This window comes from Vipera berus (genome assembly GCF_964194415.1).
Source record: "Vipera berus genome assembly, chromosome: 2".
In the NCBI taxonomy this organism is placed as follows: domain Eukaryota; kingdom Metazoa; phylum Chordata; class Lepidosauria; order Squamata; family Viperidae; genus Vipera; species Vipera berus.
The window spans coordinates 263,094,523-263,121,577 of record NC_138203.1 but is presented as its reverse complement, the minus strand read 5'-3'; the positions used below and the strand labels follow the sequence as shown (position 1 = coordinate 263,121,577).

The following is a 27,055-nucleotide window of genomic DNA, read 5'->3' as shown; positions in this document are numbered from 1 at the left end:
TGACTGTATTTCTTAGTAACAGAAATTCTGATCCCAATTGCGGTCATGAGGACTATTTGCACATGTTTTTTCTTGCCTAATGGCATTTTTGGGCACGAAACTGTTAGTTCATAATTGCCGCAACTGATTTTTTTTTTAAATCTATGCCAGGCCCAAAATTGAAGACTGTAAATTCCCCAACATACCAAATGACCTTACCTGTGTGGCTAAATTTTCCCCAGGTCACCGTACTCAGGTAATAGTTTAAAGCAGCACCGGGGTCCTGTTTGGTAATTGAATCAGACACCAGGATGGTGTTGTTCAAATCGATATGCAAAATCAGCTTTCGCTTCTTAGGACTCGAGATTGGCCCAGGAAGAAGTCTAGAGAGAGTGGTGGTTCCTAAAGGCTCGCAAGCTATTTGGTCTTCATCTTGCATCCTTTCGGGAGATTGGCTGTGTTGCCTTTCTGCGCAGCCGACCGTCTCAACTGGCTCCCCTGAAATTCTGAGGCTGTTCTCACAACTATTCGTCCCAGAAAGAGAACTCTTCCTCTTCCTCTTGCTGGTACTGTTGGAGGCGGGTTTTGCATCTACCAGTCCAGCCGACACCTCATCATGTAACGGCATCTGCTCAGGTTTTAAAGTGCCTCTGTTGGATAAATTATCTTTTTTTGTCCAACGGTCAGAGGGATTTCTCTCCCTCAAATCCAGTGGGTCACGCTAGGCTGGGATAAATTAGAAAAAAAATATTGCTTCCAACTCAGTGTGGATGATGATTATTATTAACATACAAATCACAGCATCTTTACCTTATATAGTGTAGTGATTTACCATAGGAGTATGCAATTTGGATTCAAAAATAAAAGATTATGGAGATGCTAGGACAGCCTCTGTTGGTATCTCCTTAAGGTAGCGGCATCTTTCTGAGGGAGCAGCATAGCTCCTTCACCAACAGTAGCACAAACTTGGAAGAACATTCATTTAATATAACGAGTTGCTGAAAGAGGATATAAAACATACCTATGTGCCAAAAAAACCAGTCTGCCTTCAAATCCAAAACCCTGCATAGCCCTAATTTATATTCATTGACTCCAGTCTCACTCAGTAATGATAGTCATCACGTAAGTGTTTTGGCAAACTGTAACTTCTTCACGCAATTGAAATTTGGTCCGTGAAAAAAGGTGGACTATTTTTCTTTTATTTACACACTTGCTACTTTTCACTAGCCTAGTGAAAAAAAGAATAGGGGTGACATACTAGCAATGTTCCAATATTTGAGGAGCTGCCACAAAGAAAAGGGGGGCCAACCTATTTTCCAAAGCACCAGAAGGCAAGACAAGAAACAATGGATTGGAACTAATCCAGGAGAGAAGCAACCTGGAATTAAGGAGAAACTTCCTACCAGTGAGAACAATTAGCCAGTGGAACTGCTGGCCTTCAGAAGTTGTGGGTGCCCCATCACTGGAGGCTTTTAAGAAGAGACTGGAGAACCATCTGTCTGAAATAGTATAGGGTCTCCTGCTTGAGGAGGGTGTTGGATTAGAAGAACTAGAACTAAGAACTAGAACTAGTTCTAGAAGAACTAGAACTAACTAGAAGAACCTACAACTAAGGAGAAACTTCCTGACAGTCAGAACAATTAATCAGTGGAACAACCTGCCTCCAGAAGCTGTGAATGCTCCAACACTGGAAGTTTTTAAGAAGAGACTGGACAGCCATTTGCCTGAAATGGTATAGGGTTTCCTGCCTGAGCAGGGGGTTGGACTAGATGACCTCCAAGGTCCCTTCCAACTTTATTATTAAGACCTCCAATGTCCCAACTCTGTTATTCTATTAACATTATCATTCTCTTCAGATTAATCTAAAACACTAAATTTAATTTAGCCAAGGCAAGAAGTAGGGTTCCAGATCCTGACATACCTTGCTGACCAGATCTAGGAATCGAGCAGTCCAGATGTGTTAGACTTCAGATTTTGTTATCCCCGTCTTAAATAACTCACTGCTGTAAATATAACATAAGTCATTAACAAGGTGTGTGTGATTAGGGTGGCATTTTAAAGAGGATTAGTCATTGCCAAATCCATGCAAATTGGAATCAGCTCTGTAACTTGTGACACTTTAATATGGAAGCTCAGCATACATAAGACAGCCTATGAATGTCATAGTCCCTTCTCACATGTATTTCTCATCACTGCCTCTATCATCCTGTTTCTCATCTTCCCAAAAGAAAACTAAGTTAAGTTGTAACTTGGAATCCTAGAATCAGAAAATGTCAAACAATGCCACCTGGGAGATTTTTAACTTCCAACTTTAACACAATATATAGAGATTGATCCCTAGGAGCTAGAAGCCCCCCCCACCCCAATTATGTGCTAAAAATAACAAAATTCTGAAGTCATTAAAATGGTAAATAGCCTTGACAGTGGCACCAGCATAATATAATCTTATATCATCTTGGAGACATTTTATATAATCTCAAAGACTAGAAGCCGTGGTGCAGTTGTTAGAAGGCAGTATTCCAGGCTAACTCTGCTGACTGCCAAAGGTTTGATCCTGACCAGCTCAAGGTTGACTCAGCCTTCCAAGGTCAGTAAAATGAGGACCCAAATTGTTGGGGGCAATATGCTGACTTTATAAAACCACTTAGAGAGGGCTGTAAAGCACTATGAAGCAGTATATGTGTCTTATTGCTATTGCTAGAATGGCCCCAGCCCTGTTGGCTTTTCATAAGGCTTTAAAAACCTAGCTTTCCTCCAGAGCAGGGGTGTCAAACTCGCAACATCATACGTGTCGTATCGCAACTTTTTTGCCATTGCCAGAAATGGGGTGGGCGCAGTTTCGCTATGATGCATCCGGCCAGCGGGCCCTGCCGTTTGACACCCCTGTTCCATAGCCTCGGGTGATGAATGTGCTAAAGGCCCTGTTTCTTGGCTTTAATGTTAACTATATGCTTAACTATCTCAGCTGCTGTGTATATTTATTTTGGATATTGTTGCTTTAAATGTTTATTGCTTCAGTTGTGTTTATAGTTTTGAAATTGTAAGCTGTTCGAGGGTCATTGAAATGGGCAGCTACAGAAATTGAATAACAAACTGGCCTTACTTACTAAAAAAAACAAAACAAAAACAGCCTAACCATGTGTAGAAAGCCTGTCTTGTGTAGAGATTAAGATAACAGGCTAGAATAGGGGTCTCCAAGCTTGGCAACTTTAAGACCTGTTAACTTCCACTCCCAGAATTCACCAACCAATTCTGAGAGTTGGAATCCATAAGTCTGGAGTCATAAGTTTGGAGACCGCCTGAGCTAGAACACAGGAGTCCGTGACTTCTAGTCCTGCCTTAGGCATGAAGCCAGCTTGAGTGACCTTGGGCCAGTCCTTTGGTCTCAACCTTAGGGAGAAGAAAGAGACAAGGACAACTCACTTCCAAAATTCTGACCAGGAAAACTACAGGGATTTTGTCCCAAGGTGCTCAGTACTGACTCAAAGACGAAAATAATAATAATAATAATAATAATAATAATAATAATAATAATAATAATAATAATAATAATAATAATAATAATAAGAAGAAGAAGAAGAAGAAGAAGAAGAAGAAGAAGTTGGAAGGGACCTTGGAGGTCATCTAGTCCAACCCCCTGCTCAGGCAGGAAACCCTATACCATTTCAGGCAAATGGCTGTCCAGTCTCTTCTTAAAAACCTCCAGTGTTGGAGCATTCACCACCTCTGGAGGCAGGTTGTTCCACTGGTTAATTGTTCTAACTGTCAGGAAGTTTCTCCTTAGTTCTAGGTTGCTTCTCTCCTTGACTAGTTTCCATCCGTTGCTTCTTGTCCTGCCTTCTGGCGCTTTGGAGAATAGCTTGCCTCCCTCTTGTTTGTGGTAGCCCCTGAGATATTGGAACACTGCTATCATGTCACCCCCTCGTCCTTCTCTTCATTAAACTACACATACCCAATTCCAAGAAAAGAGAAAAGGAAGCATACACTCACCCGGCCTAAGGCAACAACCACAGGCCCCACTTCCGTGGGAACGAGGCTCCCTGAACGCAGCGTGTGTCCAGGTTTTGTATAAGGAGCCTCGGGCTGGGGTACCAGCGAGCCTCGCAAGGCAAAAATCGCCAATAATTCCCGCACGCGAGTCCCACCCAATGCCCAAAATAGTCCCTTCCTCTCGTTTCCCCTCCGGTCAGTCTTAACAAGAGATGCCGTCGTCCTAACTTCTTCGAATTTCTCACCCAACTTGCTCCCTCTCTTTACACGGCACGGGAAAAAAAACCTATTTAGCTCGGGGCTCCCCTTGTACAAAGCGGCGCGGTCAATCTATGAGCTGCGTTTACACCCAAGGCGTGTAGCATACAACCACGCACAATCCTAGCTATTTAAAACTAAACGCGGAAAGTGGTGCAAACGCAACCTGACTAAATAAAAAATAAAAAATAAAAATCCCACCAGGCGGGGGAGGAAAAGGAGATCCCCGGTTCTCACGACCTTTCGTGTTCCTTCCACTTACGCGGGGAGGATCCTTGGGGGTTCAGCTTCTGCTTTTTCCTCTCCTTCCTATCCCCAAAAGAGTTGAGACCCAGCTCGCCCTCTGACCGGAGAAAACGATCCCTCTCGTCCCGCATGTAACATTACCAAATTCCCGACACCCGGCTTCTCACTTCCTCTCTGGACAACTCTCCACGCACCAGAGTAATTTTTTTTCCTCCACTGCCTAGAAGGTCCCCTGGCTTTGGACTTCCTATTTCGAAGCAGAAGATCATAGCGCCCTCTAGTGACCGGAGTATGTTTGCTCGAGTCTCTTCCATATGGGTTGGCAACCCCACGAGTGCAATAATCTTCGTTTTCTCGTCCTAGAAGGATTGGGGTTTATTTTATTTTATTTTATTTTATTTTTATTTTTATTCCATTTATATCCCACCCTGCTCCGAAGACTCAGGGCGGCTTACAAGCTTAGCAATAGCCTTCATTCTATGTATATGCCTGCTTATTAGGGCTTTCACACACACCCCAAGCGGCATTATTACAAAGTCAGCTTAATTGCCCCCAACAATCTGGGTCCTCATTTTACCTACCTCGGAAGGATGGAAGGCTGAGTCAACCTTGAGCCTGGTGGGATGCGAACCTGCACTAATTGCAGGCAGCTGGTGTTACTTAAGGAGGCATTAGCCCACTGCTCCACCAAGATACTTTTTGTTATACTTTTTGTTATACTTTTTGTTACTGATGACAGTGCCCTAAAAGCCAAAAATCCAAAGAATCCGCGAGTTCTAGTAATAAAAGTAAAGAATCCCAGGGGAAAAATGGGACTAAAGTTAAATACGAGGAAGATATCATAGACTAGAGGTACAACAATTCAAGACTTAGCACTGACAGTGGAGATATCAAAATGATGGATGGATTGTGTCTTTTAGGAGTGATCATCAACAGTAAAAGATCAAGCAATCAAAAAATATACCACAGACTAGTACTTGGTAAACTTAGTGAAGGCCTCGGAAAGCTATTCAAATGCTGTGATGTGTCTATATACTTGCAAAGATCAGAATTGTAAAAGCCATGTTATTCTCTGTGACATGCTAAAGAGGCAAAAGTTAGCCTTCAGTGAAGTGTATTGATTCCTTTGAAGCTTGGTGTTGGAGAAGATTCCTGGGAATACTACGGACAGGCAAGAAAAGCAACCAAGGCATCATTGAACAAATCAACGCAGAGTTCTCACTCAGAGCACAAATAACTAGGCTCAAATTATCCCAGTTCAGACATACAGTATTATAAAAACAACAACAACACCCAGCTCTCTGGTAAAGGCTGCAATGCTGGGAAAGGTTGAATAATAATAATAATAATAATAATAATAATAATAATAATAATAATAATAATAATAATAATAATAATAATAATAATAATAATAATAATAATAATAATAATAATAATAATATAATAAACCTTTATTGTCAAAGTACAACATGTGTACATTGAGATTAGCTGAGCCTCTCCCCGTGCTCCCTCCCCCCAACACACAGTGACAACAAACCCTCCATCCTACCACACCATGTGAACCAACTACACCACACTCCGGCCTCCCAAGTCAATTCTGCAGGTTCACAGAGATTATATCCCATTCAAAAGCCTAACAGCCCACGGATAAAAGCTGTTTTTCAGCCTGTTGGTACAGCTGGCTATACTCCTATATCTCCTACCGGATGGTAGGAGAGTAAAGAGATACCGTCCAGGGTGTGAGTCATCCCTGAGAATTTTCCTCACTCTTCCAAAGCAATGAGCCCTGGCGATATCATCCAGTGGTGTCAGGGGACAGCCCACAATGTCTTGTGCTGTGCTCACCACCCTCTGTAATACTTTCCTGTCCATGGCTGTCAGACCAGCATACCAAACCACAATACCATACAAGAGAACTCTCTCTATAGTAGACCAGTAAAAGAGGGTCATTAGCCGTTGTTCTACCCTGTTCTTCTGCAAGACCCTAAGAAAGTGAAGCCTCTGAAGGAAGGAAGGAAGAAGAAAATGACCAGCAATGAGGTGGATGGACTTGATTACAGTGGTGATGGGTGCACCCTCGGAAGACCTGATAGACCAGATTAGAGACAGATCACCCTGGAGAAAATCTATGTGGTTGCTAAAAATCAGTGCCAACTGGATGACACATAATCAGTAAGTTTGTTCAGTGGGCTGTTTCTTTTTAGAAGGAAAACACTACGTTAAACCAGCCCTGGATCCAAAGGCTGTAAGATGCCAGAAATTTTCTAAGCAAAATCTCTTTTAGCTGCTAGAACAGTGTTGGCTCTTCACTTCTTCCAGACATGATCTGCTCCAGCAGCTGCAGGAATGTTTGCAGTCTGTGAACCAAAAAGTCAAAATGGCAGCCATAACCTGCGATCAAAGCTCTGCCTATTTTAATAAATGTTGCATCGGCCATTAAAAACAGGTAGAGTTTCATTTTACCATCCCGTTTGCCATCTTGACATTTTGGACAATATCACCATACTTATCCAGAGAGCCAGTTTGGTCTAATCTCTAATGGTTAAAACAGGCTAGGAATCAGGAGACTCTTGAGTTGTAGTCCTGCCTTTGGCTGGGTGACTTTCTCTCAACCTAGCTCATCTCACAAAGTAGGTATTGTGGGGAAAATAGGAGGAGGAACAAATATTCATACATTTGCTTCCTGGAGTTATTTAGAAACAATAATAAAGACAGGATAAAAATAACATACTCTGCGATCATTGCTGGGTCCAGACACCAGATATGGATTGGGCAAGCTCTTCATTCCCTTTGGCTCCAGTCTTCCCTCCTGCTGAGAACTGGGTTGACTGCCTTGGTAGGTGAAATTTGCCCACCCTGTAGACACCATCCCTTTTGGCTTCTGAAGCTGACTGCCCCACCAGAAATCAAACTGCTTTCTGTCTTATTCTCAAGTCATCTTTATGTTTCACTTTAAAATCCCTGGCTCCTTTTTTACTTCTCAGGTTTACTTGTCCAAGTTTTGTTTCTTCCCCTCTATTTTATGGGTAACTCCCCCAACACACACACACACACACACACACACACACACACACACACATCCCTCAGAAGACTCCAGTTCAGATTTCTTTGCAGGTTTCCTGCTGTTTGGAGCCTTTTCATCTCATCCTCTGATCTTTGTCCCTCTTTGCTCTGATCTGCCTTAGGTAATTACTCTCCCTGCGCTTTCTAACCCACCCACCCACCCCCATTTATTTCCTTGTTCTTTGTGGCACCTGCCTGTTTGCAGAAACTGTGTTTACTTCCTCAACTTGGTTACAACCCTTGGCTTATACAAGTACACTTTGATTGGAATTACTCTTTGCAAGTTGAAAATCAATTTGTCACGGATAAAATTCTAGCATACGTTATATCTTTATGTACTAATTTTCTCTTTTGGGAGAAAGAATCTAAGAACCTGAATTATAAAGCTGACTTACAAATCAATAAATGTAAGGGTCAATTCTAAAACAATTTCCCCGTGTACAGCCTAATGAGATGTGGTTTAGCCTGTTCGTTTATAATTTCACTCTCTCAGGGGTGTCAAACTGCCGGCCCGCGGGTCGGAGTGTCACGGAGAAACCGCGCCCATCCCATTGCCGGCAATGGGAAAAAGTTCTGATACATCACGCAACGTCACGTGACGTCGCGAGTTTGACATGTCTGCACTATCTCATTTGGTTTACACCAGCCTTGAGATACTTCTAGAAACAAAGATTTGCCCTCCCCCATGGTGCTGTTGGAAGAAAAGTCTTCATCATGGTTCCATCCAAGCTGGGAATAAACATGGTGACTGCTTTATGAAGAAGGTTGTAGTTTATTGAAGAGGTGAGCCAGACAGGAAGATGGTCTGGCAGAAAAAAGAAAAGGCTGAACACATGTAGGGAGTGGGTTTTTATACCCTCTGGAGCCTTTTGTTCGGAGCTGCTTCCTGTTCCTGTTTGAGGCTATTTCCTGTGTCATGTATTCTGAGCTGAGTCTGGGTTTGATTTCTGGTATTCTGATGGTAATGGGTTAATCCTATTAAGTCCAAAGGTCGTGTCCTGCTTCCCTGGGGCTGGGGTATGTAGTTTTTAGGTGTGTTTGTCTTAATCTCCCATGCTAAACAGCGGGTTCTTTGGTGCAGGAATGAAGACGCGGAACAGAGTACAGGATAGCTCATTGTTTATTTCATGCTGGAACTGTACTGGGGAAATGTCTGCAACAAGCCACAATATATAGTCTAGCCCCTAGGCGGTAGCCAATAGGTTTGAATCAACCATTGCCGCCTGGAGATAGCCAATTGCAGCACAGAAGACTTAAAGTCTGGGTTTAAAGTCACGTGATGTTTCACAAGAGCCTGCAACCATCCTGGATTTACATCTGCATTTCTATAGAGTTGGTTTCTGCTTGGGGGAGGGAGACCTGGGGCTAGCAAGAAAAACTGGACATGTTTTCCTGAATCTTTAAGATCCTCTGAGGAAATATATTTTTCTGCCCTTTTACTATTTCCTTCTCTGGGAAGCTGACTTCCCACAGTGCTTCCAGTTTGCAAAATTTCAAAATGATGATGGCAATATGTAACATATCCTGAAGGCACCAGTTAGAGAAAAGTAGCTTAGATCTATCCTCTGTCAAAAGTAGGAAGAATCCACTGTTTCTTACTATCAAAGTTAGAAGCCACACTACTGTAGGTTTATTAGGACAAATCAATGCATCAGTTGGCGCAGTATAATTTACATAATATACACATCAATATTTAACAGACAAATTAAGTGTGCTTTCTCAGCAACATGCTCTATTTGGATTATTTCCATCAAATGCTACATTTCTGCTCACACCAACCAATCATCTGAAACAAAGGAAAAAGAAGAAATTGCAAGCTTATACCTCTTTACAGAAAGAGGCTCCAGGGCTCATGTTTCCTGTAAGCCTTTATTTAAAACCTGCCCTTCATACAAGTTTTCAGTTGTCCAATAAAGAGATTCATACAAAAGCTTCATAAAAGTATAAGCAAACTAATAAAGTGAAGTAGATTAAAATAGCCCCCAGGGAGAGGCTGTCCCAAGTGATGGTTCCGCATACCAAAGATACTAACAGGAAAAAAATATTTTATTTGGGCTATAAAACTATTAAATAGCAGCAAAAGGTTACTCTACTCCAGGGGTCTTCAAACTTGGCCCTTTTATGACTTGTGGACTTCAGCTCCCAGAATTCCTCAGCCAGGCACGCTGGCTGAGGAATTCTGGGAGCTGAAGTCCACAAGTCATAAAAGGGCCAAGTTTGAAGACCCCCTGCTCTACTCCATCTAATAATAGACATCCAGATGAATACAGCTCAGTGTATTTACCATATTACCTGGAGTTTGCCTAACTTTTGTTGTTGTAGCCCCTTCCTTTTTTTGAGGGCAGCCTCCAATATACTATGCAAATATCAGCTAGACTTCTCAGCCCCACCCTAAATATCTTAGTATGCTCTGGTTTAACGCATTTAGACTCAGTTCCGTCTAGGTAACCTCAATGAGAGCTGTAGTCAAGTGAACGAGGAAGTCGTGATCAAATTCATACACTTTAGAGCTCTAGGCCAGGGAGCAGTGTCAAGGCAACAGGTTTTTTTTTAATGCACTAAAGCAAACAACACACCTCAAGGTATTTATCGTATACAGAGCAGTTTCACAGTACAATATATTTCACACGCTGGATCCTGAAAACACTTTCTAGGCTGATTGCTACCAGGTGAGTCAACCAGCTTCTTCTACAGGTGCAACTCGGACTTTGAAAGTCCTCACTGCCGCTATCCAGGGTGTTGTTGAGACTGATTTCAGATTGTTTAAAGGGCTCCAAAGTGGAGGGACAGGTGGTATAAAAGGTGGAGTTTAAGAAAGTTAATTTGCTTCCTCTGTGGGACCTGAAAGGTACAGCAGAAATCCTATCCTAGGAAAAACCGATTCTCTCACACATTTTGCTTTGTTCTGCTCAGGTTTTTTTGCTTTTCCCTTTTGGCTAGCCATAATGACTGCTTCATTTTGTTCCTGCCTTATTATCTTTAAGGAGATTTGTTTTTAAATACTCGCTGCTTTCCTATGCTGAAAGTGGTGTATGTGCTCCAAGAGTTTTTATGCAGTCTTTATTCCCAGGTAACTGGCTGTGAAATTACAACAAACTCTAACTAAAAGTAGTTGTTGGCTATACGGATCCCATTTTTATATTCCTCCAAGAGGCTTCACTTATTTTTTTTCTACAGTAGCCCGTTCTAAAAGGGAGTATAACGTCTTAAATTCTGGGATGCAAATATTGAATTTCTTGGAAACATACTGAAGCAAGGCTACCAAATCCTAAATCTGGTGCTTCCATAGGCTCAGCTACTAATAATTCTGCTCTCCACGTAAGGTGGCAATTATTGATAAATTATTGATATTTATGGCAAAATTGTTTATGCCACAGGGGAGGACAATTACATTTTTCCAATAATTTTAAGCTGAAAATGTGAATTAAGCAAGGTGAAAAAGCAGAGGAACAGGAATGAATGCAAACCAAGCTCAGTTTCAAGGTGTTTATGATGACCTATATTTATTCATTGAACTTGTATGCTGCCCATCTCTGCTAGCTTTCAAACATATATATAAGCTGCATATAGGTTAGGATCTAGAAATCCAGATCCTAAGAGACCATTCCCTTGTGTGTTTTTGTTCCTGTAAACTGCCCAGAGGCTGTGAAAGTTGGGTGGCAGACAATTTTAATAAATTAGTATTCATTAAATGACAAAATACTCTTGCTGAGGTCATATTTCCAGTAATTCTCCATGTAGCAATTAAAAAGTTTTTGATCCAAGTATATCATTTTTAAAATTATTCATTTCCAGTTGGCGTCCAGTCTTAGAAGCTGTTTTCATAAAATACCTACCTTTAAGTTTCCAGAGTGTGCAAAAGGCCATGATCGGTGGGGCTGGGTCAAAAAAGTCAAGATGGCAGCCAAATTTCCCCATTGTTGTGTGAGAAGGGTTTCGAGATGCCACCATCTTGATTTCTTGTGAGGTCTCATAGATAAGCCCTTGAAACCAGATGGACTCATTCCATTTCGTATAATAATAATAATAATAATAATAATAATAATAATAATAATAATTAATAATAATAAGTTGGAAGGGATCTTGGAGGTCATCTAGTCCAACCCCCTACTCAGGCAGGAAACCCTATACCATTTCAGGCAAATGGCTGTCCAGTCTCTTCTTAAAAACTTCCATTGTTGGAGCATTCACAGCTTCTGGAGGCAGGTTGTTCCTCTGATTAATTGTTCTAACTGTCAGGAAATTTCTCCTTAGTTCTAGGTTGCTTCTCTCCTTGACTAGTTTCCATCCGTTGCTTCTTGTCCTGCTTTCAGGTGCTTTGGAGAATAGCTTGACTCCCTCTTCTTTGTGGCAGCCCCTAAGATATTGTTTTTAAGATTCTGAGCTTCAATATGGAAAGGAAAGACATGCTGTCTTTTGTGAGGGAACGTGTCAGCTTCCACTGTCAAGTTTATTTCTTGATTCAACACTAGCCTCAACAGCATTGTTAGGAAATAAAGATGCTGGGGGCCTGTAGCTTGAACAAAAGATGGAGGTAGGCTGAGAGTTGATAGATAATACTTTAAGGGGAATTTGCCCATATATTTTGTGCCTGGCGAAATCCTTGCAAGAATAGTGTCTTTGGTCAATGGGGAAGCCCTCCTGTATGGCAACCATGTTCCTGAGTGCCTTCAATGTACTTCGGAACTATTAATGTGCCAACTGGCCTCAAACTGTTCAGGTTTGTTCTATTAAATTATCTCTGATTCGAGTCACACACTTAAACAGAAACTAAACACACAGGTTGACTTATGGTGAATCAGAATTAACTCACACATAGCCAATTGAACAATTACAAAAACAAGGGAGCAATGGAGCAGAACAAAGGATTGGACCCAAAAGTCTTTTCTGTAGGACGGAAAGTAAAAAAGCTAAATGCAGGAGGGGTTTGAACATGGTTACTCTATATTTGTTGATTAATAATTACAGGCTTTATAATTACATGGTTGTTCTCAATTTGTTTTTCAATTACAAAAGGTGTTGAGCTTTGCTGATATGGCTTTTAGTTTTCTTCAAAAAATGATATTTGAAGTTTTTTGGTTTCTGGTAAGCCAGTTGAAGTGGTTCATTCCTCCTATGGGGTGAAGCCTGAGAGACCCAAGGCTACAATGGGGTTTATTATGTTGTGTGAAGGCAGCTATCCCATTTTGGCACCATCTTCTTTTCTCTCAGGCCTTAGATCAGTGTTATTCAACCTTGGAAGCTTGAAGAGTTGAATTCCCCAGGAATCAGGCTGGCTGGGGAATTCTGGGAGTTGAAGTCCACACATCTATAAGCTGCCAAGTTTGAGGAACATTGTGGTAGATGTATTCCATCAGCAGCTGTTGTAGTTATAGTGTTTTTCCTGCTGTTTTTTTAAGTGATTTGAATGTGTAGCTTTACACAAAGCTATTGTTTATCATCTTTTTTCAATCTCTTCTTTAGAAGTTACTTTCTAATGGGGTGTCAATGTATTATGTCCCAGCAGGAGCTACCACCCAGCTGAACTTGCCAAGGCATAGAACCCAGCCTGACTAGAACTTGGATGGGAGACCACCTGGTGATCCCATGACTAAACTAGGTTAAAATAGCGTATGAAAGAAGGCAGGGTCAAGTGGTTTCATACTGTTGCCACAAAAATACCATGGCTGAGTTCATTGAATTGCTAGCATTCAAACTCAGCTTGAGAGCATCTTACCCTAGATGTCAAAAAAGCAGTTGCCCAAGTTTTTTCTACATGGTAGCCTTATTCCATTGTCATATTGTCAAAAGGACCAATATTGTTGCTTAGTCTGCTACCCTGAGCCATAAAGTGATGGGTTTTGTGCCCTACTAAGTACAGTGGTTTCTCCAATGATAGCTGTCTATGGGTTTGTCAAAAACAGATCATGCCAGACAAATCTTATTGCATTCTTTGACCAGGTGACAAAATTAGTGGACCAGAGGAATGCTGTGGATATAATTTACTTGGACTTCAGTAAGGCATTTGATAAAGTAGACCACAACCTACTACTTGATAAGATAGAAAAGTGTGGGTTAGACAGCATCACCACCAGATGGATTCGTAGCTGGCTGACAGACCGTACTCAGCACTGACTGGTCCTCAATGGAATTGCATCTACATGGAGGGAAGTGTGTAGTGGGGTGCCCCAGGGCTCTGTTCTGGGCCCAGTGCTCTTCAACATCTTCATCAACGATTTGGATGAGGGGATAGATGAGGAACTTATCAAATTTGTAGACGACACCAAGCTGGCAGGAATATCCAACACTCCAGAAGAAAGGCTTAAGATACAGAAGGATCTTGACAGACTCGAACATTGGACGCTATCTAACAAAATGAAATTCAATGGTGAAAAAAGTAAGGTTCTAAATTTAGGCAAGAAAAACTAAATGTATAGGTATAATATAGCTGGTACCTTGCTCAATAGTAGCAACTGTGAGAGGGAGTCCTAGTGGACAATCACTTGAATATGAGCCAGCAGTGTGTTGCAGCTGCCAAAAATGCCAACACAGTGCTAGGCTGCATTAACAGAGGGCTAGAATCAATATCATGTGAAGTGTTAATACCACTTTACAATGCCTTGGTAAGGCCACACTTGGAATACTGCATCCAGTTTTGGGCACCACAATGTAAAAAAGATGTTGAGACCCTAGAAAGAGAACAGAGAAGAGCAACAAAGATGATCAGGGGACTGGAGGCTAAAACATATAAGGAACAGTTGCTGGAATTGGGTAGGTCTAGTTTAATGAAGAGAAGGGTGAGGGGTGACATGATAGCAGTGTTCCAATATCTCAGGGGCTGCCACAAAGAAGAGGAAGTCAAGCTATTCTCCAAAGGACCTGAAGGCAGGACAAGAACAATGGATGGAAACTAACCAAAGACAGAAGCAACCTAGAACTAAGGAGAAATTTTCTGACAGAACAATTAATCAGTGGAACAGCCTGTCTCCAGAAGCTGTGAATGCTCCAACACTGGAAGTTTTTAAGAAGAGACTGGACAGCCATTTGTCTGAAATGGTATAGGGTTTCCTGCCTGAGCAGGGGGTTGGACTAGATGATCTCCATGGTCCCTTCCAACTTCTTCTTTTTCTTTTTCTTCATCTTCATCATCACCTATTATTATTGCTATTATTGTTGCTATTGTTGTTATTGTTATTATTATTTCCTTATATTAGACAGGGGCATTTGCAGCAAAAAAAATGTTGGCAGGCATTATGGGTGTTGTAGTCCAAGATATCTGGGGGGGGGGAATGGTCCTGGTTTACAGAAGACTTCCTTGTCTTTGGGAGTATTGGATCTTCAGGCTGGCAAGAAGGCTTGAAGAGATGAAACCTTTGTTTGTGAAAGAGCAGGAGCTGAATATCCGGAAGGACTTTTGTTTGTTGACATAATTCCTTGAATGCTACAAGGAAATGATCCCTATTTCCAAGTTGTTTATAATCCAAAGAAGGAATGCCCTGTCCCATAAATCACTCATTTCTTTTGAAGACAGCACACAAAGCATGGGTCACGATCCGTTTCCTCCTTATCTCCATTCTCAAGAACAGAGAATCTAGGGCAGAGCCACGATAGCGCAGTGGTTAGAATGCAGTATTGCAGGCTAATTCTGCTGACTGCCCAGGGTTTGATCCTGGCTCAAGGTTGACTCAGCCTTCCATCCTTCTAAGGTCAGTAAAATGAGGATTCAGATTGTTTGGGGCAATATGCTGTCTGTGTAAACAGCTTAGTGGTATGTAAGTTTAAGTGCTATTGCTATTTCTCAACTTTGGCAACTTTTAAGGCCTGTGTACTTCATCTCCCAGAATTCCTCTCTTCACCTGGGTCAAATTATCATTTATGTGAACAGCTGCCAAATTTCTTGGTGGCTTACCTCTGTTCTCTTCCCAGCCTCTTTTTTTTACCATTCTCGTCCATGTTCGATAGCTTTATTCATAGAATCAAGAGTTTTCTCTCTTTGAAAGAACCGAACTGGGATTTTGATCTTGCTCATCTTCTCTGACCTCCCTGGCCAGGTACCATTCAGATGTGTTGGGTTATTTATATCTTGGCTAATTTGCATGCTGCTCAGGAACAGATATTTCAAGCTGTTCAACCCCTGAGGGCAGATGCTTGCTTGTTCTCAGCCCTCAAGGGGGCCATTGCCTTGCCTGGCCTTCCTTTTTCCTTTCCTTTCCTTTCCTTTCCTTTCCTTTCCTCTCCTCTCCTTTTTCCTTTCCTTTCCTCCTTTCTTCTCCCTTTCCTTTCCTCTTTTTCATTCCCTTTCCTTTCCCTTTCTTCCCTTTTTCCTTTCATTTCCACTCCTTTTTCCTTTTGCCCTCCATTTCCATTTCCTTTTATCTTTTCCTCCTTTCCTTTCCTTTCCTTTCCTTTCCTTTCCTTTCCTTTCCTTTCCTTTCCTTTCCTTTTCCTTTCTTCCCTTTTTCCTCTCCTCTACCCCCTCTCCTCCCCTCATTCTTCCCTTTCCCCCCCTCCTTCCCCCCCCCAATCCAGCAAATTCATTCTTGAGGCAACTGGTGACTCTTCCTAGTCATGTTCATCTGGTTTTCCTGTCAAGAAATATGGAAGAGGGTTGCTGGATTTTTATTCACACAGAGTCCTGCTTTTGTACATTTCAACTTTTCAACTTTTATCACGTAACCTATAGATTTAATGAAGCTGTTCTTGTAAGGATCGGAAATGGAGTCTAGTGAGAAAGCAAGGAATAACCACTATAGAATGGAGCAAACAACGCCGAAAGAAGAAACATCGCAGGTACAGGCAACTTAACTTCCCTTCTCCTTTGCAAAATACTGTTCCAGGAGGACTAGCCATTATTATTTGGATAGTAATAATATCCAATATTATTGGATATTTCTTTGGGGGTGTTGATGGAGACTGCTTTAGAAAGAGGGTTGGAGAAGAGCAAAGCCAGACAGAAGCATGGCTCTGGGAAAGCTGACCACATGTTGCTGGGAATGGGGTTTTTTTTAATACCTTCTGGGGCTCTTGAGATTGTTTCCTGTTCTTGTTTGAGGCTTTGTATTTCCTGTGTCATGTACTTTGACCCGAGTCTGAGTGTGCCCTTTTGGTATTGGTGCGTTAATCCTATTATGTCCCCAGAGGCCATGTCTTTTAGACTTTGGGTGGGGTATGCAGACTTTAGAGATCATCATCATCATCATCATCATCATCAGTTGGAAGGGACCTTGGAGGTCATCTAGTCCAACCCCCTGCTCAGGCAGGAAACCCTATACCATTTCAGACAAGTGGCTGGCCAGTCTCTTCTTAAAAAACTTCCAGTGTTGGAGCATTCACCACTTCTGGAGGCAGGTTGTTCCACTGGTTAATTGTTCTAACTGTCAGGAAGTTTCTCCTTACTTCTAGGTTGCTTCTCTCCTTGATGAGTTTCCGTCCCTTGCTTCTTGTCCTGCCTTCAGGCACTTTGGAGAATAGCTTGACTCCCTCTTCTTCGTGGCAACCCCTGAGATATTGGAACACTTTGTCTTCCTAATCTCATAGCTTCTAGCTTCTTGGCCCCAACCTTCCTGAATAGATTATTGAATTTGCATTTCTAAAAGCTGGCCTCTGCCTAGTTTCTGCTTGGGGCTATTAAGAAAACTGGGCTTGCTTTTCTGCCTTTTAAGATCTTCTCCATTATTCCTTTGGATAAAATATATTCTGCCTTTTTAATGTTTCCCAAAATATTTCTTCCTCTGGATTCTTCCCACGGGGGGGGGGGGGGGGGGAGGGACAATCTGTGGGCATCCATGGGAGAGAGTCCATGTAAAAAAAGAGTGACAGGGCCTTGATGACATGGTCACAGCTACCATCTTGATTTTTTAACCACCTGCCATTACAGAGGCCTTAGATCAGACATGTCAAACTCGCGACATCACGTGACGTCGCCAGACGTATCGGGACTCTTTTGCCATTGCTGGCAATGGGGTGGGCGCAGCTTCTGGATGACGCGTCCAGCCTGCAGGCTAACAGTTGGACACCACTGCCTTAGATGGTACATATCTCAACACCCTACTATCACAAGCCTGTTAACTAAGTCACTCCGACTTTGGGAAACTTAAGCAGCCTTTGGTGAGTTTTTGTCCTGAAACTTAGCCTAGAAATGTGTTACCGGTAGTCCTCGACTTACAGCCACAATGGGGGGGGGGGGGGTTTGCACAATTTTGTTGCTATTGCAAGACTATTGATAAGTAAATTGTGCCCAGTTTTATTACCTTTTTTGCCATGGTTATTAAGCGAATCATTGCCATTGTTTAGTGAATCGCATGGTCATTAAGCAAATCCAACGTCCCTCCTTAATTTTGCTCATGGCAAACCCTGCTGGAAAGGTTGCAAATGGGAATCACAGGAATCCGGGACCCTGTAACCATTGTAAAAATATGCCGGCTGCTATGTGCACAAATTTTAATCACATGTCCATGCGGATGTTGTGATGGTTGTGATGAGAGTATTTTTACACTGCCATTGTAACTTCAATCGGTCGCTAAACAGATGGTGGTAAGTTGAGGTCTACCTATAATTACGTAACTACAACAGATTTTAGGGACAAGAGGACAGAACCAGGAGTTCTGCCCTGCAATTCTCCACACAAAAGTGACACAGGAACTTTATAATAGGCTCAGAGCTCCCTCCCCAGATTTCCACTCTACTTCAGTGAGCTGAGATATTGTATCAAAGAGTGGGATAAGAGCCCACCGTATATCCATAGCCTTTCAGAAAGGACCAATACCTCTTTAGCACAGCATCTGCCTTTGTATGCAAAAAGCCTCACCTTTATTTCTTAGCATTGTCTGCTAAAAAGAATTGTCTGGATACTTCTGGAAAGATCCTTGCCAATCAGAGATCCAATGACATCTAGCCTGACTAATAGTCTAACCTTGAAGGAAAAGTCTTCATCGTGGTTCAGTCCAAGCTGGGAACAAACATGGCGACTGCTTTAGGAAGAAGGTTGTAGTTTATTGAAAAGGAGAACCAGACAGGAAGAGGGCTGGCAGAAAAGAGAGTGAACACGTGAAGGAAGTGGGTTTTTATACCCTCTGGAGCTTTTTGTTTGGAGCTGCTTCCTGTTCCTGTTTGAGGATATTTCCTGTGTCATGTATTCTGAGCTGAGTCTGGATTTGCCCTTTGGCATCTGTGGGTTAATCCTATTATGTCCTGTTTTAGAGTTTGGGTGGGATATGCAGATTTTAGGTGTCTTTGTCTTCTCAGTCTTCTGGCTGGAGCCTCCAACCTTCCTGGATGGTTTACATCTGCATTTCTATAGAGCTGGTCCCTGCTTGGGGGAGGGAGACCTGGGGCTATTAAGAAAACTGGGCATGCTTTCCTGCCTCTTCAAGATCCTTTGAGGAAATATATTTTCCTGCCCTTTTAATATTTCCTTCTCTGTGGGGCTGACTTCCCACGCTAACGTGGAATAAAACAGACTTGTGAGGCCTTTAATCCTATCAGATCAAGACTGAGGCTGCTGCAAAGTCGTTGGTCAATAATTACAGATGTGATTATCTGTAGTCAAACAAGCAATTCCGTGGGATAGTTGTGCTTAGCTATAACTAAATGGTCACCTTTTGTGTGTGTGTGTGTGTGTGTGTGTGTGTGTGTCTGTGTCTGTGTCTGTGTCTGTGTCTATCTGCACCTTTTGAATCAGCATTAATTCCTGGTGACTGCTTCGACAAGTCCCTGCAGTTTATTTACCAAGATTTTTAGAAGTAGCTTGCCTTTAGTCCCCCCCCCCCCCCCGAAGGCTGAGAGAGAAGACTAGCCCCAAGCCACCCAACTGGCTTTTGCCTAAAGTAGAACTTGAACTCATGGTCTCCTGGTTTCTAGCCTGGTGCCTTCACCACTACACCAAATTGGCAACTTCCAAATGTGTTGAGGCTGCCAGGTAAAGAATTCTAGGAACTGCAATATTGAAGTATTTAGAAGGAAGCAGACAGAAAGCTGCCATATATATATTATTTAATTTATATCCTGATTTTTGTTATTTTTACAAATAAGTGCAGGTATCTAATCTTTTTCATAGTCTATCTGTCCAATAATAACTGGCTTTTTTCCCCAATGAAAAATTGGTAATCAGAGATTAGATATGGATATATAATTATGTGTGTGTGTGTGTGTGTGTGTGTAATTTTGTATATATAAAATTAGATATGTATGTGGAATAGATGCAGAATGCACCAAAGTGATGGCTATTTCTTTTTTTAAAAAGCAGTTAATTAATCCATTGGGGAATGCTATGTTGACACAAAAGAGGTTTTCCAGAGTTCCCCTATGAGGGAAGAAATCACTAAGCAGTCATACTGATGTCTAGTTATATAAAAGCCAACTCTCTGTTATTATAATTATTAGGATATAATTATTTTAATTATAATTATTACAGCACTGCTTGAAGTAGGGAGTGTTTTCTGGGATCCTATTTCATATTCTCTGGTGTGCAATCTAATAGCCGTGTAATTTTGCCATGTACATTCCTGACACAGTTCACTGTCCTTCCCTTGTGTTCTGCTAGTCCACTGTATTTACGTTGTACATGTCCAGGCCCACACAGATAAGGCATAAAGCTCAAATAAGCAATGATAAGATCTCTGAAGGAAACAGCCAAGTGACTTCTTCTGGCTGGGGGACAGAGGCTGAGGTGAAGGCACAGGATATTGTTCAAGGCCACAGTAAGAAGTAGTAGTCAAACCCTACTGAAGCATTCCACTGAATGCTTGGAGGCTCAACCGGCTCAACCTAGAGAATGGGATAAATGCGTTAGCCTCTCTCTCTTCCATTCCAGTCTCAGATAAGAGATCTATTTGCATTTTCTTTAATTAAGTGTATTATCAAGAAAAAAATAAAAGATCTTCCTTTATTAGGCTACTGGGTTGTCTGTTGTGATTCAGGGTCAGCCTGTGGGTTCGGCAGTTGGGTCGGACGACTCAGAGGAGGAGGGGGGTGTTGAAGACCTTGCTGAGGGGGTTGAAGATCTTGCTGATGATAGCCCTCAGGCAGGCCCCTCCCACTTGGTCACCATGGAGACCCAGCTGTGTGAGCCTGACAGTGTGGATGAAGATGACCCACAGCTGGCCCTGTTCAAGGACGCCCAACGCAGGAGGCAGTCAAGTAGGAGTAAACAGAGGAAGGCAATGGGGCTTCTCGGAAGGAGGCAGAGAGAAGCCACGCCCTGAACTCTTTATAAAGGGAATGTGTGGGGAGGGCTGGTTTGCTGAAAGCAACCGCTCGGATAGTGTTTCAAAGCTCCTGTATCTTGGTTCGTGTCTTGTTTGTTTTTGTAGTAATAAATTTGGCAGACGTTATTCCAGCCTCTTGCCGTTTGTAAAGGGGTTGCCTTTTCTGCAGGGCCGGTAGCAGGCTGGTACAGAACATTGTCGGAAGAGCCAAGCTTGTATTCAAATCAATGCAAAGAGACCTCCCCTTCAGACCACAAGCTGAACATCTCAGACTAGGGAAAGTAGGGAGTCAGGCTGTATGTATGGACCCCATCTCTGCTCAGTCTGAAAGAAGACCAGACTAATGAGAACAGGTATATCAACCAGTCTTTGAATTGACAACGAAGACATTCAAGTGGCGAATAGCTTCTGCCATTTAGGATCAGCTATCAAACAAGGAAAGGGACGCGGTGGCTCAGTGGGTTAGGACACTGAGCTTGTCGATCAGAAGGTTGGCATTTTGGCGGGTCGAATCCCGAGTGCCCCATAACAGAGTGAGCGACTGTTACTCATCCCAGCTTCTGCCAACCTAGCAGTTAAGCACGTAAAAATGCAAGTAGAAAAATAGGGACCACTACGGTGGGAAGGTAACAACGTTCCGTGCGCCTTTGGCGTCTAGTCATGCCGGCCACATGACCACGGAGACGTCTTCAGACAAGCGCTGGCTCTTCGGCTTTGAAACGGAGATGAGCACCGGCCCCTAGAGTTGGAAACAACTAGCACGCATGTGCGGGGGAATCTTTACCTTATCAAACAAGGAATTAACCAGTAATTTCTCAGCCGTTTGATGTAGGCCAGACTAGGAAACCCATGTCATGCAGACTATTTTTTTATGACTTTAATAACTTGCAAGTCTGAATGCACCTTTATCTTCATGAGAATTAGAAAGGTCTTATCTGAGAAGCTTTCTCAAATTACAGTCCTGGTCTGGACTCAAATTTCTTTTATCTGACTGCTATCTTTGTAGCAGCTCTTCCTTTTGTTCCTCAAGGTTATTCCTTCTTCCCATTACATCAAGTCAAGACATATGCTTGGCAGACCAGTGTTTGGTAGAATAGCCATGAAGCCCTTGGGAAAGATACTCAGATTCTGGACTATAGCTATATCTAGAAGATCAGAATTGTACAGGTGATACAGCATGGAAGCAAAATGTTTTTCCATTGGGCAAGTGTGTATGTTTGTTTGTGTGAAAAACTGAAAATATAAAAGAAATAGGAAAAAAGGGAAGTTTTTAAAAGTAAGAATATAGGATTTTGACTTCTGACTTAGAGATAAAACTAATAGCTTCAGAAGGGATCTCAATATCTCAAGATTAACTGTGTTGAGAAGAATTGCAGGTCACTTTCAAACCTTTTTCAAAAGAGTTTCAACAGTGGGAACATGGAGTAGACCTGGGCTTGTTATTAGGGGTGAAGTATCTTATAGCAGGGCTTTTCAACCTTTTCACCCATGCTACCACTTTTAGGATATGGCAACATCCAAGTACCACCAGTCTGCCTAGCAAGGTGTCAAAAACTGGATGACCAAAAAAAAAGGAAAAAAGTGATGAAGTTCAGGTAGTCCTCAACTTACAACAGTTCGCTTAGTGACTGTTCGAAAAAGTGTTGGAAAAAGGGCCCCCCAAGCCACAGCCAAGCAGCGCTCTTTCTCCTGTCCGAGGTTTTCATTATTGTGGCATTTCTGTTGAGGATTGGCAGCAGGGGTGGGGTGGTGGGGTTGGTTTTTATTCTCCCCCCCCCCTGCTGGGTGATTGCAGCAGGTTTTGGTCACTTCACATGACCCTGGGACACTGCGGCCGTCATAAATATGAATCAGTTGCCAAGCATCTGAATGTAAATCACAAGACCCTGGAGATGCTGCAACATTCCGGCTGATTGATGCTTCTTCTGGGCTCAGAAGCGCCAGGATCAGTGTCGAGCTCCAGCTAGAGCCTGGCGCTGATCCTGGCGCTTCCACTGAGCCCTGACAGCCACAAAGAAGCGCTGATCCTGGCGCTTCCGCTGAGCCCTGACAGCCCTGCAGCTCCAGCCATCTCTCGCTCAGGCTTGTGCAGTGCTGCCACCGGTTCAGCTCATTCCCCTTCCCCACTATCACTTTTCTAGGAAGGTCACGTACCACCTGCCAGGTGCCAATGTACCACAGGTGGTACCCGTATCACTGGTTGAAAAGCCCTGTCTTATAGGTAATGCTATATCATCAATCATCATCCAGCCAACGCTTTCCAACTTTTTCCTTAGTTTTTTTCAACCTGTGTTCTTCAGAAGTACGGGACTGTGGCTTGCATCATTTTGTGCAATGCATCAATGAGATATTTAGTCCAAAAAATATTACTAAGATGCACTATGATGGGGACGGTTGTCCTAATGCTTAAATTCTGTTCCAATATTAGTACTTCCCAACAACTATATTTCCTTAAATACATCATCTTGCAACCAGCCAGGAAAGTGAGGTGACCTTTGAGAAGGCTTATTATATTAAATCTTCTAATTCTGCCATTAGTTGATCCCGGGACTTAATCCTGAAGAGTTTTCAAATGAGGATGAAGATTTCCTTTCTGGACTGAATCCAGAGGAGAAAGAATGTCTGGAGTTCTTGATTCAGACAATCAACAACTTGGATAAGGAAATCTTAGAAGACGAAGAGTGGAGTCATGAGAAAACGGAAGGATCTCTAGGTAAAATTATATAGTAGTTTGTTTACATGGATCCCTGGGCACTATCATTTAACCAATTTGCTGATGGAGTAGGCCTTTGAATGTCAAACTTGGTCTTTCCCCAAATATGATTTGGCCAACTTTGTTTCAATCAACATACTGTAACTACATTCCTGCTTTTCTAACTTTTATCCAATATAGGCAAAGAGATAGCACACCGCCTTTCCATGCCAGTGTTATTCTTGTCATTCTGTGGCAGATTTTCCCAGCATTTAGATTGTAATTGTCACTTTTCATTCATACATTCTTGCAGGTTGTGTGCACGTGTACAAGTATTCCTTGACTTGCGAGTAGTCACTTAGCAATCATTCAACATTATGACAGATCTTGAAAAAACCCACTTGCAATCTGGATTCAAAGTTCCAACATCCAGGCCTTCCGCCGTGGTCACACAACCACATTTTGGGCAGTTGGCCATTGGTGCATATTTATGGCCATTGAGAGCATCCCACAGCCAAGTGACTGTGATTTATGACTTTTTTTTTTACCCAGAATCTGATGTTTTCCAGTTTCTGAAAAAAATGCTCCATAGCTAAGAACGGCTTGACTTAATGACCGTGAAGTTCATTTAACAACTGCTGCAAAAAAAAAGGTTGTAAAATCAGGCATGGTCATATGGTCATGTTCACAAGTTATGACCAAAACAGCACACTGTGTTGTAAGTCGAAGGCTATTTGTACTCCTCTCCGTGTGTATATAAACAAAATCAGTAGCTACATATTTCCAATCAGTATCACCTGCTTTCTGCCCCTGTGCTGCACCAAGAGCCTTGGTGGAGCAGTGGGCTAATGCCTCCTTAAGTAACACCAGCTGCCTGCAATTAGTGCAAGTTCGCATCCCACTAGGCTCAAGGTTGACTCAGCCTTCCATCCTTCCGAGGTAGGTAAAATGAGGACCCAGATTGTTGGGGGCAATAAGCTGACTTTGTAATAATATTTATATTTATATTTATATTTATTAAATTTTTATACCGCCCTTCTCCCGAAGGACTCAGGGCGGTGTACAGGGCAATAAATGTTAAAATATGATAATACAAAAGTTAAAAACATTAAATAATTATGCCCGATATAATACATTAGTTAAAATCCATGTTAAAACCCCAAACCCCAAACCCATCAGACCAGGCCGGCTTGTTCAAATAAATAAGTTTTTAGATCACGTCGGAAAGAGCGAAGGTCGGGGGCCATCCGGAGCTCAACCGGTAAGCGGTTCCACAGGTCTGGCGTGCCCACAGAGAACGCCCTCCCCCTGGGGGCCACCAGTCAACATTCTCTGACCGGTGGCACCCTGAGGAGGCCCTCTCTGTGGGAGCGCACTGGACGGAGGGAGGTTGACGCCGGCAGCAGGTGTTGCCGTAGGTAATCCGGACCCATGCCATGTAGGGCTTTATCACCAGCACCTTGAATCTCACCCGGAGGGCAACTGGAAGCCAATGCAGCTCACGGAGCAGAGGTGTAACATGGGGGTATCGGGAGACCCCCAAAACAACTCGCGCGGCTGCATTCTGCACCAGTTGAAGCCTCCGAGTGGTCCTCAAGGGCAGCCCCATGTAGAGAGCATTACAGTAGTCTAAACGAGAGGTCACGAGCGCATGAGTGACTGTACGCAAGGCATCCCGGTCCAGATAGGGCCGCAACTGGCGCACCAGGCGAACCTGGGCAAAGGCCCCCCCAGTCACAGCTCCTATATGATCTTCTAAGGAGAGCTGTGAATCTAGGAGGACCCCCAAGTTGCGAGCCCTATCTACGGGGGGTAAAAACTCACCCCCCATAGTAAGAGGTGGAATAGTCTGAATTTCCCGAGATGCCGGCACGCACAGCCACTCAGTCTTGTCAGGGTTGAGCCGAAGACTGTTCCTCCCCATCCAGCTTGGGGGGGGGGGGCGAAAGCCCTAATAAGCAGGCATATACATAGAATGAAGGCTATTGCTAAGCACATTGGTTTGTGCTTAAATTGTAAGCCGCCCTGAGTCTTCGGAGAAGGGCGGGATATAAATGGGATTAAAAAAAAATAAAAAAAATGTTTACTGACGAATGTCACGTCAGAAGAGCTACATGGCAGCTACCCCAGTTGCCATGTAACATAGGAGTGATCTTCCATGACTAGATAGAATAATTTAAAAACATCCTTTTGTCTCTTTCTTTCCTATAGCCTCCTCTTTTTTCTTTTTTTTGTATTTCTAATAATCTGACCTTATGTCAATTGTATGTACAGGTTCTCGGGACCAATGCCAGCATAATGTCATCTGCAGCACGCAGCAACAAAGTAAATTGGAGGAGGACGCCCCACTGAAACCTGGTCCCTGCCCAGCAGTTTCTAAAAGTAAAATGATCAAGTCCCACTCAGAGGAGTCTGCTGAAATCACTTTGAGAAGGTCTGATCTTTATCGTTCTCGAGCTAAATGTCCTCCTAGGTCAGCCAACTCTCACCCCACCCACTTAAAGAAGTTTGACACCATACTGAAGTCAGGAGTCAACGTTCAGGAACTCCGCTCGCGTTTCCTGCACCACCTCGACAGTTCTGCTCCTGCCAAACCACCAGCAAAGGATGCTGTGAGACTTTTGTCCAATGCTCAAAGATCTACACGGGATGAAGCACTGCAGAAGCTGGGCTTTCTTCAGAGAGACAAACCTTTTCTGAATGCACATCAACACACCCAGCTTCGGTGTGCCGAAGGGCCAGACGAAGAGGCAACTGCAGATTCCACCCACGTGCTTAAGAAGCGTCCATAACAGTTGTTATGGACGCTTAGTTGTGCTTTCTTAAGCCAGCTGAAAGCCAAGCGAGGTTAGAACATCTCTTCTGATAGGGTATCGAACGAAACTGTCCTTTTTGTTGGATTGTTTTCTGCAAAATACTACGGGATCAGAATACGGAACCTGCAATGTACAGTTTATGGGAACGTATTTAACAGCATTTCTTGATTGTTGGGGGTTTTTTTGCACACTGCATCTTATTGGTACAATAGCTAGTTGAGATGCATCATGTTGGCTTTTAATTTCATTTCTAAACTTCTTAATATTGCTTCCTTAATCCCCAGAGCAACGAAAGAGATATTATTTTGTGAAGATGGAGGCCAGGTTCCTTCCTTCAGGATAAGCCCAATGCCTTTACTTACAAGATTAAAGCAAATGCACTCAAGGTCACAAATCACTTTCAGACCTAGCTTTTACTATGCAGTCTCCTTGTCTTATTCCTCGAAGTTTATAGACGATGCAAACAATATTGCTTTCTGCTCATCGCTTCATTTTGCTAATGCTACTTCCAGTATTTTAATGGGAGGGGAACCCAGAGCAATGCATTGCTAAGATCCCTTTAACTATCCAAGAGCAGGTCTCTTTGGAATGTTATATTTGACTGGCACAAATTAGAACATAAGTATGCCTGGCAGGAATATCTGCCAAGTTTCTAATGAAGACCGTCACATTTGCTTCACAAGGGATCCGTGTATTCTAACTGATGCTACAGCCAACTGCTGTTTTCATTAGGAAACAATGTCTTTTTTTAATAAGATTTTATTTCCTTATTATCTTTCTGTATTTTTAAAAAATTCTTCAAAATACCAAAAAAACATAGACATATA

The 27,055-nt window shown here is 42.7% G+C and overlaps 1 long non-coding RNA gene across 1 annotated transcript; it reads right to left on the bottom strand.

Moving 5' to 3' along the window:
• Positions 1 to 225: 225 nt before the first annotated feature.
• LOC308660906 lies at positions 226 to 5,201 on the bottom strand. Its single transcript, XR_014024837.1, has 3 exons — positions 4,490 to 5,201; positions 1,901 to 1,982; positions 226 to 705 (listed from the first exon to the last, which is right to left on the bottom strand). It is a non-coding gene; the product is annotated as an uncharacterized lncRNA (long non-coding RNA).
• Between the last annotated feature and the right edge of the window lie 21,854 nt (positions 5,202 to 27,055).